The following is an 18,520-nucleotide window of genomic DNA, read 5'->3' on the forward strand; positions in this document are numbered from 1 at the left end:
GTACCTAGGCTGGGAGGAGCAGAGAAGGGGGTCTATGTAGGGTAGGTGATTTTAGTATCAAGGGTTTGTTTCTCCTTTAAGCTGCAAGTGTCAGTTCTCCCAAGAGACCCACTTATCTTAAATAGTTATAATTTTATGTAAGTGCAGGTGCTGAGTATTCTGGGCTCTCTGCCAAAAGACTATGTTTAATTAAGTTTCTTCAGCTTTGTCTTTTTTCTGGTGTAAGCTCAGGAGATCAAAGAAGAAACTCTGGACATTTCAGTAAGACTACAGGACAGCGGGCTCAGCTGTCGAAATTGGGAATGTCCCTTGAAAAAAAGGGGACAGCTGGGAGGTATGGGTTACACTTAAGTCACGGTCACCATTATGGAGATTTTAAATAATACACAGCCCAGAACCATTATACAAATTCTTACATTTGGGTTTGACATCACCTTTAAGGTTATCTCCCTTGATCAGTGATCCCCAACCAGTGGCTCGTAAGCAACATGTTGCTCTCCAACCCCTTGTTGCTCCCAGTTGCCTCAAAGCAGGTGCATATCTTTTGAATTCTTAGCTTGGAGGCAAGTTTTGGTTGCATATAAACCAAGTGTACTGCCAAAGAGAACATCCTAGAAGTGGTCAGTCCACATAATGGCTACCAAATAGCTAATCACAGCCTTTATTTGGCACCCCAGGTGACTTTTTCATGCTTGTGCTGCTACCCAACATTTTTTAATTTGAATGTGGCTCACAAGTAAAAAAGGTTGGAGATCCTTTGAGGAGGAGTGAAATAGATAAATATAGTACTTTGTACTAAAGTCAGAACACATTAAAGGAGAAGGAAAGCTATGGAGACATGTTATTGCCAATAGATTAGCTGCAATAGTGCAAACTAGAATACTATATTTATTCTGTAGAATGTTTTACCATTCCCAAGTAAAAAGCTCTAGAAGCTCTCTGTTTGTTTAGGATAGCAACTGCAGTATTAACTTGGTGTGACATCACTTCCTGCCTGATTCTCTCCCTGCTCAGGTTACAGCAGAGAAGTGGGGGGGGAGAGCAGCAAACTGAGCATGCTCATGCCCGGGGCAAGGAGGTTTAAGCTGAAAACAGGAAGTTAGATACAGAAGCCCATGTGTACACCAACAAGTTGGCAAGAAATGAATGGTATCATCTTGAACAGGCTATAAAATTGGTATCGCTGCTTTTTCCTCCTTAGAAGCTCTGCTCAGGGAGGGTCCCACACACCAGTTATATCCAAACTGGCCCTCTGCTCCTTAGTTATGATCTGCTACAAACTATAATACAAGTCAATAGTGTTCTTCATAGAGACGAGGCAAATATATGCAAAAGGAAAAAGTGTTACAAATTCTCATTCGTTTCAAAGGACGCCATTATGATTCATTCACTTGTATTTATAGCACTGACACATTTACAGAAATAAATCCTTAAAAATATATGGTTCATTGGCCCTTTAGTGAAAATATACATCCACTTTTGCAAATTCTTATATGAAAACCTGTACAATGGACGTGGTATGGGCACACAGCCTGCATTTATTTCTAACATCTGAATAACCCCCAAAAACAAACAGATCCAATAGTACTTTTCATATTATATCTTGGGAACAATTGCAATAAAAACATTGCAAACATTGTAAAACGAGTGTAATCTGCATCGTTTTGCGGTACGGTTGCTTCAGTATAAAGAACATTCACATGTGTACTCCAATGGGTCAGACAGAAAGAAGTGTTTCTTCTACTTTTGCAGGAACAAGGACATGCCTATTGATTTTCTAGGAATTTGTTGATATTATTCTTTAGCACCAACATATTCTGCTGTGCTACAGACATTACACGCCACCCAGTGCCACAGTGGAGGGTAGTCTAAAGACCCTAGGGCATTCACACACATACTATGGTCCGTTTCAACAGGAACCAATTAACATGCCTATAGGTTTTAGGCATGTGGGAGGTAACCCACACAAGAATGAGGAGAATTCTATCTTAAAATTGGCATAAGGTAATAAAGGAAAAGTTAAATAAACCTACATAAATTTCATAAAGGACCAGAAAAGACCCAGGTTACAAATAAAGTACAGGGTTTACAGTAATCTGTCCAATAAAACAAGGCATATGGACAACTAGCAATAGCTTCTGTGCCATATTATAGCCATATATATATATATATATATATATATATATAAGACCCATTTGATCCAAACCCTTTACATTTTTTTGTAATGTACAGCAATTTTACTGAAACAAAGGTGAATGGGAAAATAAAAGTCACTATATACTGTACATCAATCCAGTAAAAGGTAAAACTGGTAAGGTTTTTTTCTAACAAGTGGAAAATAATCACACGCAGAGGATGTTTCTATTTTATTAGCAATGCTTGCATCACCTATACAAATGGAAAAACCAGCTCAGATCAGCATGCTGCTAAGATACAAGTCAAAATAAACTCCCCAGATGAAAGGGTGAAAAGTAAGAATTTATATATTTTTGTTTTCTAAATAAAATAAACAAAAATTGATATGCCTGACATAATATAATAACTAGCAATCTTATCTAGGACTAAGGCAATGGTCATTCTTCTCAAAATAGAACATTAATGGGGGTTTATGTAATGAAAACTGCCAAGTACAATACTGATCTAGTCATCTACATCAACCAGTCAGCAATTAGTATTTACTGGTAACCTGTTTAAAAGCAAACATCTTTTCTATGGTTACTGGGCAAACGTTGCACCTTTAATTACATATAAGATAAGCATTTTTAATTACCTGACAATGAAATGGTAGGTTGATAGCCTGCAAAAATCTAAGCCGAATTTCTGGTTAACGACATGACATGGAGAAATGTCACTTGGGGATTGGGGGAAAAAAAAGGTACAAAACCACAAATACAGAAAGTATTTTCTTAAACCTGTGATTTATTAAAGAAACAAATACAAAACCTCAGCAAGTTTCTTGTCAATGAGAATTGTCTGTCACAAATGTCTATTTCCCAGCTTATTCATGATTTTCAGGTCTATTGAAAATGAGTGGAACATTGATATTCTCGTTCGTGTGTAAGATTTCTTACACAGAAAAACATGATCGTAAGCAAGATCCATGTCTGAGAACTAACAGAAGAGAATCTGAGGACATGGGAAGATGGTGCCGTATGGCAGGTCAGCACATAGGGAAGGAATACGGAGGGTTTAGTTCTCCTTTAACATTGATGTTCAACACATGCCAGTGTTATGGTGGGTAGTGTTTTAGAAAAAGCGCATTTAGTAGTGTAATATTTAACCCAGAAAAGTATGTTATGACACTGGCAGGCTGTCACTTTACTTGCCTATTAAGTTGGCAAACAAAGGGTTAAATCTTCATGAAGGTCCAGAAACTAGCACTATACAGTTAGTTAATTCCTGATCTACATGCCCACTCAACCAACCTATGTCAGGGCTCATTTATTAATTTTCGTGATCACAGCTTGCCATTTGACATGATTTTCATGAATCACGCCAAATCTTGACCACAAACCTTAAATTAACCAGCCCTAAATATGCAGTTTTTGCACTTGCCCAGGAATTACCTGCCAGCCAGTTTGCAGAGAGTCCATTTTAGCATCCTGGAAAGCCTTCTTAAAGCCAATAAGGTCAGTTTTCTGGCGTGAACACATTTGGCAGATATTCTAAAAATCAAAGCCGAAACATGCAAACAAATTCCAAAATAATACAAAAGAAATAAATGGCAATATATGCTTATATTTTCCTACAGCTTCAACATTTCTCTTGTGCTGCTTAATAGCCAAATTACCATCATCAATTATAATTAATAATCATTCTATACGTTATGTTATCTAAAAAGAAAATTATCAATTGCATCACTGCTGATAAGCAAGTTTGGAAGCACAAGCTTAATCAGTAGTGATGGAAGTGTCGGAAAATCTCCTGATCTGCACCCACTCTAACATGCTCATCTCAACCCCAGTTTAAAGCCGACCAGTCACCACACATCAAAAACTGTATAATGAAAGTCCTTTGCAAATTAAACATGGAACCAAAATTCTTGGGTCACTGCACTCCTCACATTCCCCCTTCCCCCCTCATGTTCTACAATTACGTAGGGCAATGCACATAGGCATTAAGTCCCTCATTCTGGTGCATTCACAAGATTTTGTGGTGATGCACAACTTGTCTTACCAACAGTGTAGGTGCTATCGGGGGAATGTTTGACTATTTATAATATGGAATAAACGTATATTTTTTATCTACATGCATGCTTTGGGACTATTTTTCAAAAGTTAGTAACAATGTCCTCGAAAGGGCAGCTGCCTGCTTGAATTGTGTTATTCAAAGACTGAAGGAAATGAAATTCAAATAATATATATAGTGTTAAGTAAAGTTTAATTTGCTCATTTAACATGATAGAAAAGGATTTGGAATTATTTCTTTGGGTGACAGGTCTCCTTTACAAAGGGACTTGAAGACCGAAATCCACATCTTTAGGGGGCTCCAGAGATGATGCCACAAGGAAGAGGCTTCAGAAATACTATCCCACCAAGGACCAATGAAATGTTATGCAAGTTATGCAAGCTGGGCAATGATAATCTGTACCTGATCCACGCCACATACAGGCAGCCCATTTTTCACTCTCCAAAACACCAGACCTGTAGGCTCCAGGCCAGTCTGCACAGAATCGCAATTTTGTGACTCAGAAAAAGTTCATCCATGTATGACCATACCGCATTCATTGATGCACATAGTAGGCTATACAAGCAGCCAGTAACAACATTAAAATGTATATGTTTGTCTGGTAACAGACATAACTAAAAATGATCATTATACATGTATTTGTTAGAAAGGTTGTTTATGATCCATTTTCAAAACTTACAATAGGAGTTCCTAACTCACATACATCAGTTTTGTATAATTATTACACAGACAAAAAAATAAACAAACCGAATGATGACAAACAAACAGTGTCTATACCTTGAGGCAATAAACACTAAAGGCTAGTAACAACGATGCAGTCCTTTGTGTGTCTATTTTAGAAGGGAAAGGGCAATACAGGCATAAACTGGTAGGTGAAACCGGTGATCTCTTTCAAAAAGGCATTTTAAAGACTAAAGGTGGCCATACACGGGCCGATAAAAGCTGCCAACAGACCGAGTCAGCAGCTTATTGGCCCGTGTATGGGGCCCCCCGACGGGCTTCCCCGATCGAGATCTGGCCGAAAGTCATCCATGCAGCCGCATCTGTTCGTCCATTCCCATTCGTTAGCATCCGATCATTGGGCCCTAGGGCCCACGATCGGATCAGCCCGATATTGCCCACCTCAAGGTGGGCATATCGGAGAGCGATCCACTCGATCTCTCCATGTATGGCCATGTATGGGTTATGTAATAAAAGGCATTAAGTTTGCCCAGGAGCAGTAACCAATCGCAACCAATCAGATGGTAGAATTTACTAGTCAGCTGTTTAAAAGCAAAGATCAGATTGGTTGCTATGGGTTACTGCTCCCAGGGACTCTTAAGTGCCTTTTATTGCATATGGGGGTATTGAATCCAGTAAAATAAGAACAGTGGTAGTGTTTACACTTGGACAACATTTGGATTAACCGCAAGAAAGTTGGTTCAAATGTATTCCTTTAAAGGTAATTAAAGGGGAAGTATCACTAAAATGAAAACATTTAAGCATCACCTCAAAAGAAACTTTTTAAACATAATTAAAAAATTTGGTACAGTTTTAGAAATAAGTATATTTTTCACTATTACCCTCTCAGCAATCAGCTGTCTCGCTTCATTCTCTCTTCATACAAGAGTCAGTCAGATTTTGACTGACAGGTAGGTCTAATAAATAATTTGTGGGGTCTCCCTTTAACTAGAAGATGTATTACATCTCTCTTTCAAAATGACTGATTAGCAGAAAGTGTGTCTACATGCAAAAAATGTGTCATACCCAGTTATTTTTCTTTGTGCTGGAGTCAGTTATTTGAGTTAGCTCTAATAAACTAGCTGGGAAAGTGAGCTCATCTAAAAGACGTATTAAGGTGGTCATAGACGCATCAATAATCATTTTGTACGATATTCTGTATGTGTATAGTGGGAGATGAGCCAAACTATATCGGCAGAAACTTGGATATCTGTCGGCTCGTCGATCGGGCTGGCAAATTTTAATGGCACCTGAACATCGCCCAGTGTTAGTGCTGAATTGTCAGGTACAGGTAGAATTCTTTTGTTTTTACCTGTATATCGGACGATTCAGCGCTAACACGTTTGTACTCAAAACCAATGGTCACATATTTGTTACATCTATGGCCACCTTTAGTATCAATCAAAATCTGACCCCCACTTCTGCATGAAAAGAGAATGAACAGACACAAATTGCTGAGGAGGAGATAGTGAAGAGTAACTTAATTATTTCAGAAACATTACAAAATGCTTTAATCAATAATTATTATAAAGGTTCTTATTTCCATGAGAGGAAACTCTCAATTTTGAGTGCTATATATTACTATTGAGGCATACAGCTGCTGTGATGGTTCCTAGACCCAGCAATCCCCAACCCTTTAAAGCCTGCCCTACCCCATGTAGCTAGTTACTCAAGCATGGTGCTCTTTATCTGTATCCTGAACTCAGCGAATGAAGAGTAATTAATACCCAGTACCCAAAACAGGCACACAGCATACACAATTCTGCTTGCAGTCACACTCAGTGAAGTAGAAGAGGTCAGCCTTAAGCTGGCCATAGACGCAAAGATCCGATCATACGAATCAACGTATGATCGGACTCTCCCGACCTGCCACTAACCATTCCGATCAAAGTCTTACCATTCCGATCAAGTAGTTAAAAAATAACAGATCAGCCAATGTTCTACCTCTGACAGCAATCGTACGATAGTTATGTCTGACAAAGCTAGTGACAGTCTCCCACTGAAAATCGTACGATCGGCAATACACACAGAGATATTATCGGCAGGCGACAGAAATGTTATAACCTGTCCGATCGATCAAATGACCGATCTCTGCCGGATGAAAAATGTCAGGACTCTCCACACACGGTCCGAAAATAGTACGAATACATGATTCGTATGATCGTATCGTTGCGTCTATGGCCAACTTTAATAAGTGAAAGGAGGCATCTTGGGGCCCGACTTCTACTATGCGGCCTGTATCTGCACTCCAAGGCCAAATATCCTTTTATGTATTGGAGTGAACAATTGCAGCTTGTATATACACGAATCCTCCAACCAGCACACCCTTGTAAAATCTTTGCCTCTTTATTAAGAATAAATTATATAAGAGTCCAAAGTTTCGGCCCTTATTAGGACCTTTCCTTATGAAGAAGATCCTAATGAGGACTGAAACGCTGGACTCTCATACAATGTATTATATAAAGAGGTAAAGATTTTACAAGGGTGTGTCGGTTCGAAGATTAGTGTATTAATGCAAAACAACTATGGACTTTCACTGTACAGGGGTACAGATATACCTTGTTTTTCATTTTCAGTAAAAAAAAAAAATATATATATATAACATTAATATCAATTATTTTAAGGATGTCAAGTAATTTGATAATATGAAATATGTTTTATTCCATTAAATCTGTAAAGCAAAAATAAATACTTGTAGGTGCAAGATCTATTATTTCGAAACCTGTTATACAAGAAGCTCTAAAATAGCCGAATGCCATAGCCGGATCTATATACAAAGGAAAAAAAAAAACCTTGACTTTATCAAAGCTAGCCTGATTCCAAGTAGATGGCAAAACAATGCTCCTGGGCTTTTTAATGCTAAGGCTTGTGACACATGGGCAGATTCTGGGAGATTTAGTTGCCTGGTGATTAATCGCCTCTTCTTCTGGGCGACAATCTCCCTGAACTGCCTTCACGTGTCTTCCCGTCCGCTATAATAAAAAGTTACCTGCGCTAAAGCACACCCGCCACTTCATTTTCCGAAGTCGCCCACAGTTTCCTGCGCAGACGACTTTTCATTATAGCGGACGGGAAGACACGCAAAGGCAGTTCGGGGAGATTGTCGCCCAGCAGAAGAGGCGATTAGTCCCCAGGCAACTAATCTTCCCATATGTCACAAGCCTAAAATGTTTTTTAGAAGATTTATTGCATGGTGTTTATCTGAATAATCCCAGATCCCATGCATTTCAGACGATACCTTCCATGCACGTAAAAAAAAGTTTGGGGTTCAGTACAAAAACTCTTCCTTCCCACAGAAATACAACAATGCCAAAACAATTTTTCAATAATTTAGTTGTTTTCATTCTAAATTTGTCTCCAGTCACAATAAAACATTACCTCATTTCTGGGAAGCCTGGGAATCTGAAGTAAAAGTAAATCCATTAACAATTTATATACAGTAGCTTACAAATCATATTACTCAGCTGAAGTAAAGGGATGCCCAATAAAGTGCACAGTTCTCAGCTGTCTATTGACTACCTCAATGTTCTCAAATTTTCTAAAAGGGAAAAATCAATAAGAGAGAATAAAACACTTGGGAGTTTGAGGAAATGTTAAAATGCTGTGATGTTTATTTACAGTTCAACATTTATATGCCTAATAAAATTACAAAAAAAAGCCCACCAAATGAGTTGTGCATATATACTGTACAATCTAGACCAGGGATCCCCAACCTTTTGAACCCGTGAGCAACATTCAGAAGTAAAAAGGAGTTGGGGAGCAACACCAACATGAAAAATGTTCCTGGGGTGCCAAATATGGGCTGTGACTGGCCATTTAGTAGCTCCTATGTGGATTGTCAACATACATTGACGATCTGTTTGGCAGTACATCTGGTTTTTATACAACCAAAACTTGCTTCCAAGCCTGGAATTCAAAAATAAGCCCCTGCTTTGAGGCCACTGAGAGCAACATCCAAGGGGTTGGAGAGCAACATGTTGCTCACGAGCTACTGGTTGGGGATCACTGATCTAGACAGACAAACCGACCATATCTACTTATTTGGCCCCTCCCAAACAAAAGCAACCTTGTAAATTTTAAACCAACCAATTAAATGCATGCCCATGGGACACACCAGTGCAATGGATTTTCTCTAAGGGCAGACAATTGAGCTACAGGGTTATCTGTCAAAATGAACCTCGAGAGGCGTACACAGTTAATAGTTATTTATGAAGGGGTCAGATAAAAAAGCAAATAGTTTAGCCAGGGCTACTAAACTGGAGGGCTGATAGCTAGAGGATGTACTCCAAAGGATTATGGACATTTATGAATAAAATCCAGGAAAACAAGGAATCACAGAATTGCTTCACATTACCATGAGTGGACAGCAGTGGAACTGGCTAAGCAGCCTCACTGTAAAGCCTCACCCAGGTGATTAATGCCATGGAATGTTTCTTAAGTTTTAGGGTTTATACTTGAATTTCCTTGTTTAAGGGTTGCTTCATATTTTTTTTCATTCCACACGATTCCCATAGACTTTAAAGAGATACTGTCATGGGAAAAAAAATTTTCCAAAATGAATCAGTTAATAGTGCTGTTCCAGCAGAATTCTGCACTGAAATCCATTTCTCAAAAGAGCAGAACAGATTTTTTTTTTTATTTCATTTCGAAATCTGACATGGGGCTAGACATATTGTCAATTTCCCAGCTGCCCAAAGTCATGTGACTTGTGCTCTGATAAACTTCAATAACTCTTTACTGCTGTACTGCAAGTGGGAGTGATATCAACCCCCCCCCCAGCAGCCAAACAAAAGAACAATGGGAAGGTAACAAGATAGCAGCTCCCTAACACAAGATAACAGCTGCCTGGTAGATCTAAGAACAGCACTCAATAGTAAAAACCCATGTCCCACTGAGACACATTCAGTTACATTGAGAAGGAAAAACAGCAGCCTGCCAGAAAGCATTTCTCTCCTAAAGTGCAGGCACAAGTCACATGACCAGGGGCAGCTGGGAAATTGACAAAATGTCTAGCCCCATGTCAGATTTCAAAATTGAATATAAAAAAAATCTGTTTGCTCATTTGAGAAATGGATTTCAGTGCAGAATTCTGCTGGAGTAGCACTATTAACTGATTCATTTTGGAAAAAAAAAATTTCCCCATGACAGTATCCCTTTAAGAGTAAATGAACTCGAGAACTCTCAAGCTGCATTACAGACCTTTTCATTCAAACAAACACTGATGGTGGTTTGAATGGATCCCAGCAGTTTTGAGCTCCTGAATGTTGGTTTATTCAAAAAAAAAAAAAAAAATAGAAACAGATTTTTGCTGATACAGAAGTACATTTTTTATCCCTGGTAAATTAAGCTTTAAAGGGGTTGTTCACCTTCAAACACGGTTATCAGTTCAGTTGGTTTCAGATAGTTCACCAGAAATAAAGACATTTTGCAATTACTTTCTATTTTTTATTTGTAATCGTTTTTCTAATAATGAAGTCTAAATTTTATTTTCTACCTTCTAAAGCACCTCCCGGGAGGGGGTCGCAGACTCTGTAACTGTTCTTAATTGATACATTTAGTTGATACATTTGTTATCTTTGCCCCTGCTGAGCAAATCCCAAATTGATACAATAGTTGCTAATATTTCATGGATGCTGCGTAGAAATGTGTCAACCAATTGTATCAACTAAACGTAGCAAATTGTAACAGTTCAGAATGCTCCCGGATCACGGAGCTGCCAGACTGAAACATTAGAGACAGGAACATTAAACTTTAAATTTAAATTGTGGGAAAACAGTAAAAGAAATTGAAAAAGGTCTTCATTTATGGTGAAAAATCGGAAAACAACTAAACTGGAAAGTTTTTGGAAACAACCCCTTTAAAGGAAAACTATACCCCCCAAACAATGTAGATCTATATAAAACTATATTGCATAAAACAGCTCATATGTAAAACCCTGCTTCATGTAAATAAACCATTTTCATAATAATATACTTTTTTAGTAGTATGTGCCATTGGGTAATCATAAATAGAAAATTGACATTTTAAAAAAATAAGGGCCGTCCCCTTGGATCATACGATTCACTATGCACACAAACACACCAAATAAACTTTACTTGTTAGGTCACATGAGCCAATTAAAAGACAGAGTTCTGTCTTTTGCTTCAACACTTCTTCCTGTTACAGTTAGAGTTGTAGTATTTCTGGTCAGGTGATCTGAGGCAGCACACAGACCATCACGAAATGGTGGTTCAAGGCAAGAGATGTAAAAGGGCAATATTTACTTAAATATATATTCCAGTTTGGTAAGATTCTTTAATATGCCACTTAATCTGGTATAAACTGTTGCTTAAGTATTCATTTTGGGGGGTATAGTTTTCCTTTAAGCTTATACTACACGGGACTGATTTTGGCATGTGGATAAAGGTAGTCTGAGAAAAAGGTTGCCATCTGGCCGGCATTTTACCAGCCTGGCTAGTAAAAATGATGGTTGGTCCCAATGTTATTAAAGGAGAAGGAAAGGTTAAAACTATGTAAGCCTTATTAGAAAGGTCCACCTAAATATACCAGTAAACCCTCAAGTAATGCTGCTCTGAGTCCTCTGTCAAAAGAAACACTGCATTGATTTCCTTCTATTGTGTACTCATGGGCTTCTGTATCAGACTTCCTGCCTTCAGCTTAAACCTCCTTGCCCCGGGAATAAGCATGCTCAGTTTGCTCCCCCCCCCCTTCTTTGTTGTAATCTGAACCCAGAGCTATGAGTGAGCAGGGAGAGACTCAGGCAGGAAGTGATGTCACAACAAACTAATACTGCAGCTGCTATCCTAAACAAAGAGAGCTTCTAGAGATTTTTAATCAGGTATGGTAAAGCATTCTACAGAAAAAATATAGCATTGTAGCTTGCACTATTGCAGCTAATCTATTGGCAATAAAATGCCTCTGTAGCTTTCCTTCTCCTTTAATACGGAAAAAAGATAAAAATACTGGCCTTCCTATATATTTATTTCCAAAAAAGTTGGCAAACCTACCTGAGAATCAGCCACTCCACTGGCATCAGCCTACTTCTGTGACTGCACACCTGCAGGCATACAAAATCCGCTCCATGTGTTTGCACCTGGCCTGATGCAGTGGCTCAGTGTGCAGTCACAGGAGAGGGCAGGTGCCAGCAGAGAGGCTGAGAATCACACCCATGTGGCATTTTAATCTTGTTAGTAACTTACTATGGTCAACTAACCTGCACTAACTTTTAATCTCTATTATGCTGTTCAATAACACGAAAGGCAATAACGTCTGAATTTATATTACATGAGGCTTTAGACCTGTCCCTCCTCCTAATAACACAGTTAAAGGGGCTGTTTACCATTGAGTTAACTTTTAGTATGATGCAGAGAGTGATATTCTGAGACAATTTGCAATTGGTTTTCATTTTTTTATTATTTGTGGCTTTGGAGTTATTTAGCTTTTTATTCAGCAGCTCTCCAGTTTGCAAATTTAGCAATCTGGTTGCTAGGGTCCAAATTACCCTACCAACCATGCACTGAATGAGAGACTGGAATATGAATAGAAGAGGGTCTGACTGGAAAAAGAAATAATAAAAGGTAGCAATAACAATACATTTGTAGGCTTTCAGAGCATTTGTTTTTCAGTTGGGTTGTTTTTAGCAGTGACCAGGCCCGGACTGGTAATCTGTGGGCTCTGGCAAATGCCAGAGGGGCTGCTATAAGGTCCCATAGAAGGTCAGTATTAAGTGGGCTGGTGGGGGCTGTTTGGGCCTCTATGTGGGCTAATCGGGCCTCTGTGTACCTGAAATGCCCGGGCCTATTTTAATTCTCAGTCCGGACCTGGCAGTGACCCCCCATTTTCAAAGCTGGAAACAGCAAACAGCAAATAATTTGAAAATTATAAAAAGTAAATAATGAATACCAATTGAAAAAGTTGCTTAGAATTAGACATTCTATAACATACTAAACATTAACTTAAAGGTGAACCACCCCTTTAAAGTATGCCTCGCTATACTGTGTGTATTGAAAGTAACTGACACTTTTCTCTACTGCAGTGGTGCCATACCTGTATATTATATACTTGTACTGCATAACATTTTCCCCCTTAACCAGAAAAAATGTACCAACTATGCTGCTCCCGTAAACTCAGCTCCTCCAAAGGACATATACAAACCAAGCAGGAAAGCTAGTTTTGTAACTCAGAGCTCTCTGCTGAGATTTCTCAGCACCCATCATTCTATCTAAATCAACAACTTAGAACACCAAATCAGTAAAGCTATTGGCCACTATCAGTGGATGTGGGAGGCAATTAAATCAACTACAGCCAAACCAATGTGGTCAACCATGGTTTACCAAACTGCAAATGATACAAGCATGTGTAAATCAGGCCACCCAAAGTCAGCCTTATAGCTGTAAAATTGACCATAGTATGAATGTGAATGATGTAAATTCTCCAAAAAGTGCTGCAAAATATGTTGGTTCTATATAAATAATAACATGAACCTCAAAATGGGGTATGATCGCATTCTTCTACAATTCAACCGACAACTTTGTTATTGGCTATTAATAATTGGTATAACATCAATCATTGGTTTTTTTTTTGTTTGTTTTTTTTTAAATCTGAAAATAAATGTTCAAATTGATTATGATAAGCAGGTGACAAATATTTGTAACTCTAATCCTGAACCCCAAAACTGCATTAGCAAGTCTAAATATACTCACTGGAAGTTTGGTTAGACAACAAAATAGTAACCCATTTAGAGGATTTAAAACAATGCACTGAAAATCAAACAACATATGTTAATTTTACTACAATTCAAAATGTATCTGCCTCCAAGACACTGAAGGGAAAACACTAAACAATAATGTGCCAAGGCCTGGTCTCCTGGCTGACTAAACAACCTAGAGGCAGCTGCATCCTGTGGGCATCTGCCTCCTTTCCTGTATCAAAGTTAACATTATCATGGGTGTAACTACTCCTACAAAAAAAAAATCACACACACAGCTCTGATACTTTCCCTCCTGTAATATTACCATATTTGTCAAATATCCCTGCTGTACAATTTTATATAAAAGGTATACAGGTATGGGATCTGTTATCCGGAAACCCATTATCCAGAAAGCTCTGCATTACGGAAAGGCTGTGGCCCATAGACTCCACGATAATGAAATAATGCACATTTATAAAAATTATTTTCTTTTTCTCTGTAAAAATAAAACATTAGCTTGCACTTGATCCAAACTAAGATATAATTAATCCTTATTGGAAGCAAAATCAGCCTATCATGTTTACATGATTTACCGGTTATTCAGAATGCTTGTGACCTGGGGTGACAGGTCTTTCCGTAATTTGGATCTTCATACCTTAAAGGGATACTGTCATGGGAAAACATGTTTTTTTCAAAACGTGTCACTGAAATGCATTTTTCAAAAGAGCAAACAGATTTTGGCAAGACATATTGTCAGTTTCCCAGCTACCCCCAGTCATGTGACTTGTGCTCTGATAAACTTCAGTCACTCTTTACTGCTGTACTGCAAGTTGGAGTGATATCACCCCCTCCCCCCAGCAGCCTAACAAAAGAACAATGGAAAGGTAACCAGATAGCAGCTCCCTAACACAAGATAACAGCTGCCTGGTAGATCTATAAAGGTGGCCATAGACACACAGATCCTATCGTATGAATTGAGGATTCGTACAATTTTCGGATCGTATGTGGTGTGTGCCAACATCTTTCGTCTGGCGGAGATCGGTCGTTTGGTCAATCGGTCAGGTTTGATTTTGACCTGACCGATCCCGCCGGAGCCCATGGCACATCGTAATCGGATTGTTCGGCCACATGGCCGAACAATCAAATTACCCCCGATATAGCCATGCTCGTTAATGGCATATCGGGGAAAGACTTGGAGTGTTGTTCTTAAGGTGGCCATAGACGCAAAGATCCGCTTGTTTGGCCATAGACGCAAAGATCCGCTCGTTTGCCAACATCGTCAAACGAGCGGATCTTTGCGTCTATGACCACCTTAAGAACAACACTCAAAGTAAAAAACAAGTCCCACTGAGACTGATTCAGTTACATGAAGTAGGCGAGATAGCAGCCTGCCAGAAAGTAGTTCCATCCTAAAATGCAGGCACAAGTCGCATGACTGGGGGCAGCTGGGAAACTGACACTATGTCTAGCCCCATGTCAGATTTCAAAATTGAATATAAAGAAATCTGTTTGCTCTGTTGAGAATTGGATATCAGTGCAGAAGTCTGCTGGAGTAACACTATTCACTGATGCATTTGAAAAAAACATGTTTTCCCATGACAGTATCCATTAAAGCTATGAAGATCCAAATTACAGAAAGATCTGTCACCCCAGGTAACAAGCATTCTGAATAACAGGTCCCATAACTTTACATAAACAAATCACAATTCTCATATTCATGCCTGCTGGTTATGCCCTGCATTGAGCCGAGATGCACTTAGAAAAAGCCTTCTATAACGACAAACTGGCCTTGGAGCCATGTCTTCCTGGCAGTGGTTTCTCTTTAAAATGCTCACCAATATGTATTATTAAAGCTCAAGGTAAAACTAAGCTATACAGTTCAGAAATGATGAGCACAAAAGGTACCAAAACATTCTTGTCCTACTTTGTATAGTTAAGAAAAAAATATATAAAACATGTCAAGTACATTTTGGGCTGCAATCCTATATAAACTAGAATATTATGTGACAAAAAAAAAATCTCTGAAATTGTCCAGTCTGGGATGTGGGTTAGTAATACAAGATGCCCTCAACTAGCACATTGCCAGTAATAGATATCGGACACACAGTATTGATTTTCTCCTAACAGCAAAACTTACGCTGCTATTATCATACTTGAGAGCTCGTTTACAAACATGCAATATTGTACTAAGGCAGTGGCCCATTAGAAACAAATCAGCAGTTTGTCAGTTAGAAAAGAAAAAGTAAAGATCTAATTGGTTTCTATGGGTAACTGCCCTTGGGAAATATTCTAAATCAGTCCCTTTAGATTAAAAGCCTATAGGTAGGATTTATCTTTAAAGGGGTTGTTCACCTTTGCGCTAACTGTTCGTATGATGTATAGAATGATATCCTGAGACAATATGCAATTGGTTTTCAGTTATTATTATGAGTTTGAGTGATTTAGCTTTTTATTCAGCAGCTCTCCAGTTTGCAATTTAAGCAATCTGGTTAATAGGGTCCAAATTACCCTAGCAACCATGTATTCATTTTAATAAGAGACTGGAATAAGAATAGGAGAGCATTTGTTTTTTAGATGGGGGTCAGTGATCCCCCATTTGAAAGCTGGAAAGAGTCAGAAGAAGAACACAAACAATTAAAAAAAACTATAACCAATAAATAATGAAGACCAATAGAAAAGTTACTTAGAATGAGACATTCTATGGCATACTAAAAGATAACTGAAAGGTGAATCACTCCTTTAATACCAACACATGCAATTTGAATGCAATAACGTTACTTATAACATCCAACCTGTAAATGGGGGAAACTGGCCTATCACAGAGAGTCTTCCACTGAGCAGAGGAGTCAGTGGTTCCCAAAGTAGATATTTCCAACAGTTCTGGTTAGTGCCAACTAGGGTTGCCACCTTTTCTGGGGAAAAAATCCCGGCCTTCCTATATATTTATCTTTTTTCCCTATTAAAGGGGACCTGTCACCCTAAGAAATAATCTTAAATTCTTTTCTACCATGTTAGTTGAGCAAAATAAACTTTACTTACACTGTATTTATTATTTAAATTTTGTTTCCTTCTGTCTTGGAATTATACAATCACAGCAAGCAGGCAGCTGCCATGTTGTGGACACGGTTATTAAGGGAAATTGTGTATCGCCCCAAAATCTTGTGTATGAACCAGAATGAGGGACCTAATGTCCATGTGTAGTGCCCTACACAATTACAGAGCCTGAGGAGGGAAGCAGGAATGTGAGGAGAGCAGTGACATGTAGGAAGTGCTGAATGGAAAGTGAAAGTAATTGACTGCCCCTCCTCTATGCCACGGGCATAGAGGCGGGGCAGGTAATATTTGATTGACAGTTTAGATATTTAAACACCTTTATAACAGGTACGGATGTTTTAATGAAAAAAAATTTTGGGGTTCCATATTTAATTTGGAAAGGACTTTCATTATGCAGTTTTTTATGTGTAGGTGACAGGTCCACTTTAACAACATTGGGATCAACTATCAGGATTACCAGGCAGGTGGCAACCCTAGTGCCAACCATAGGTTTATACCAAAACTATATATTTTAGCACTTAATTATGTCGGTAATTGTGTTTTCTGAAATGATCAGGTTCTGTGAAGACCTGGCGAGATCCAACACGGAAATGTTACATGCTGCAAATCAACGCACATAACCTGGAGGTAGGCAGAAGTTCTAAATAAAGCTGGAGGGGACAAGTCGGCCACCCTCAAGTCTCACAACATGTGCTAACAAACTGGCTGTAGTCTTAGCAATCCAGGATAGTTTATAGGGCATGACCTGACTGTAACCTCCCCCCCCAGTGATACATGTAAAAGAAAGCAACACACTAGGCCTTTGAGGTTTATATAGCAACATCAGGCTTCCCTGCCCCCATTGAGCACTGTCACACAAGGACTCGTTTCCCAGCAGCATCCCAGACAATATGAGGAGGATCAGATGAACACTGGTGTCCTGTCTGCGTCTCTCTTGTCGCTGTTTGGGGACTACAGCTCCCACAATGGATCAAACTGCAATACAAAGCGATAACCGGGCTGCATTTGCCAGAAATAAAGCGTTTCTAGAGTCCCTAGCGCGGCCCATACCTCTGAACTGAGAAACAACAGGAAGCGAGTTCCTTTCTCCCACCCAGGGGAATAAGTGGGGCACAGAAGGAAAACCTTCTCATTACACCCCTCCTTTCTACGGACAGTTTCCCTCCCCCCGACACCGCACCTGTGGGACAAACGCCTCACCTGAGCAGACGGAGCTGTCGCGGCAGGACCTAAGGGGCCTCCTCACATACACCGGGACCCTGCCAGGCTACTAACACAGTATCAATGCGCTTCCGCTTCCGTGCGCTTCACTCTAGTCTCCGCCGAACTGTGCCCCGTCGATATACACCGCTGGCTTCTCTTTTCCCTCGGGCTTCTCACTGGCGTTTGGGGAGTAGGGTGGTTGGTGGCAGGCAGGGCCGGGTCTCTCTTCCTTTGCGGTAATGAATGTAATAAAGATGGCCAGAGGAGGTGGGGCCTCTCTCACACACTCACACACATACATAGAGAAAGGAGATGTTCCGTGTCAGAGGGGAAGCCTCCCCCCCCTCAATCGCAGACAGCCCCTTCCGCGCACAGATGACAGAGAGGGGAGGCGGGCGGAGCGTGTGTGACGAAGGGCAGAAACTGACTGGCCGTGACAGCGCTCTAACACCAGGGGGCGCAGGTTGGCGGAATGAGCCGAAACCTAGTTGGGGGTTCGCCCATTTCCCTTTAAAGGTTGGTTGAGAAAGCCAGTCAACACCCTGAGCCCAAAGTGATCCGTGTTTAATTAGAAATATCGGTCATTTATACATCTGTCGGTGAAAGATGTATAAAGTGCTGTTATAACACTTTTTTTTTTACAAAGCTCCAGACAGCGAGCGATTT

At 39.6% G+C, this 18,520-nt stretch overlaps 1 protein-coding gene across 1 annotated transcript in view; it reads right to left on the reverse strand.

Annotated features, from left to right (window-relative positions):
* csnk1g3.S (casein kinase 1 gamma 3 S homeolog) overlaps positions 1–18,023 on the reverse strand; it is a gene marked incomplete at its 5' end in the record, with an annotated part of 91,002 nt that extends 72,979 nt beyond the window's left edge. The window contains 1 exon segment of the mRNA NM_001095821.1: positions 17,852–18,023.
* Positions 18,024–18,520: the final 497 nt, after the last annotated feature.

The sequence above is a fragment of the Xenopus laevis genome, chromosome 1S, assembly GCF_017654675.1.
Source record: "Xenopus laevis strain J_2021 chromosome 1S, Xenopus_laevis_v10.1, whole genome shotgun sequence".
NCBI classification, from domain to species: Eukaryota; Metazoa; Chordata; class Amphibia; order Anura; family Pipidae; genus Xenopus; species Xenopus laevis.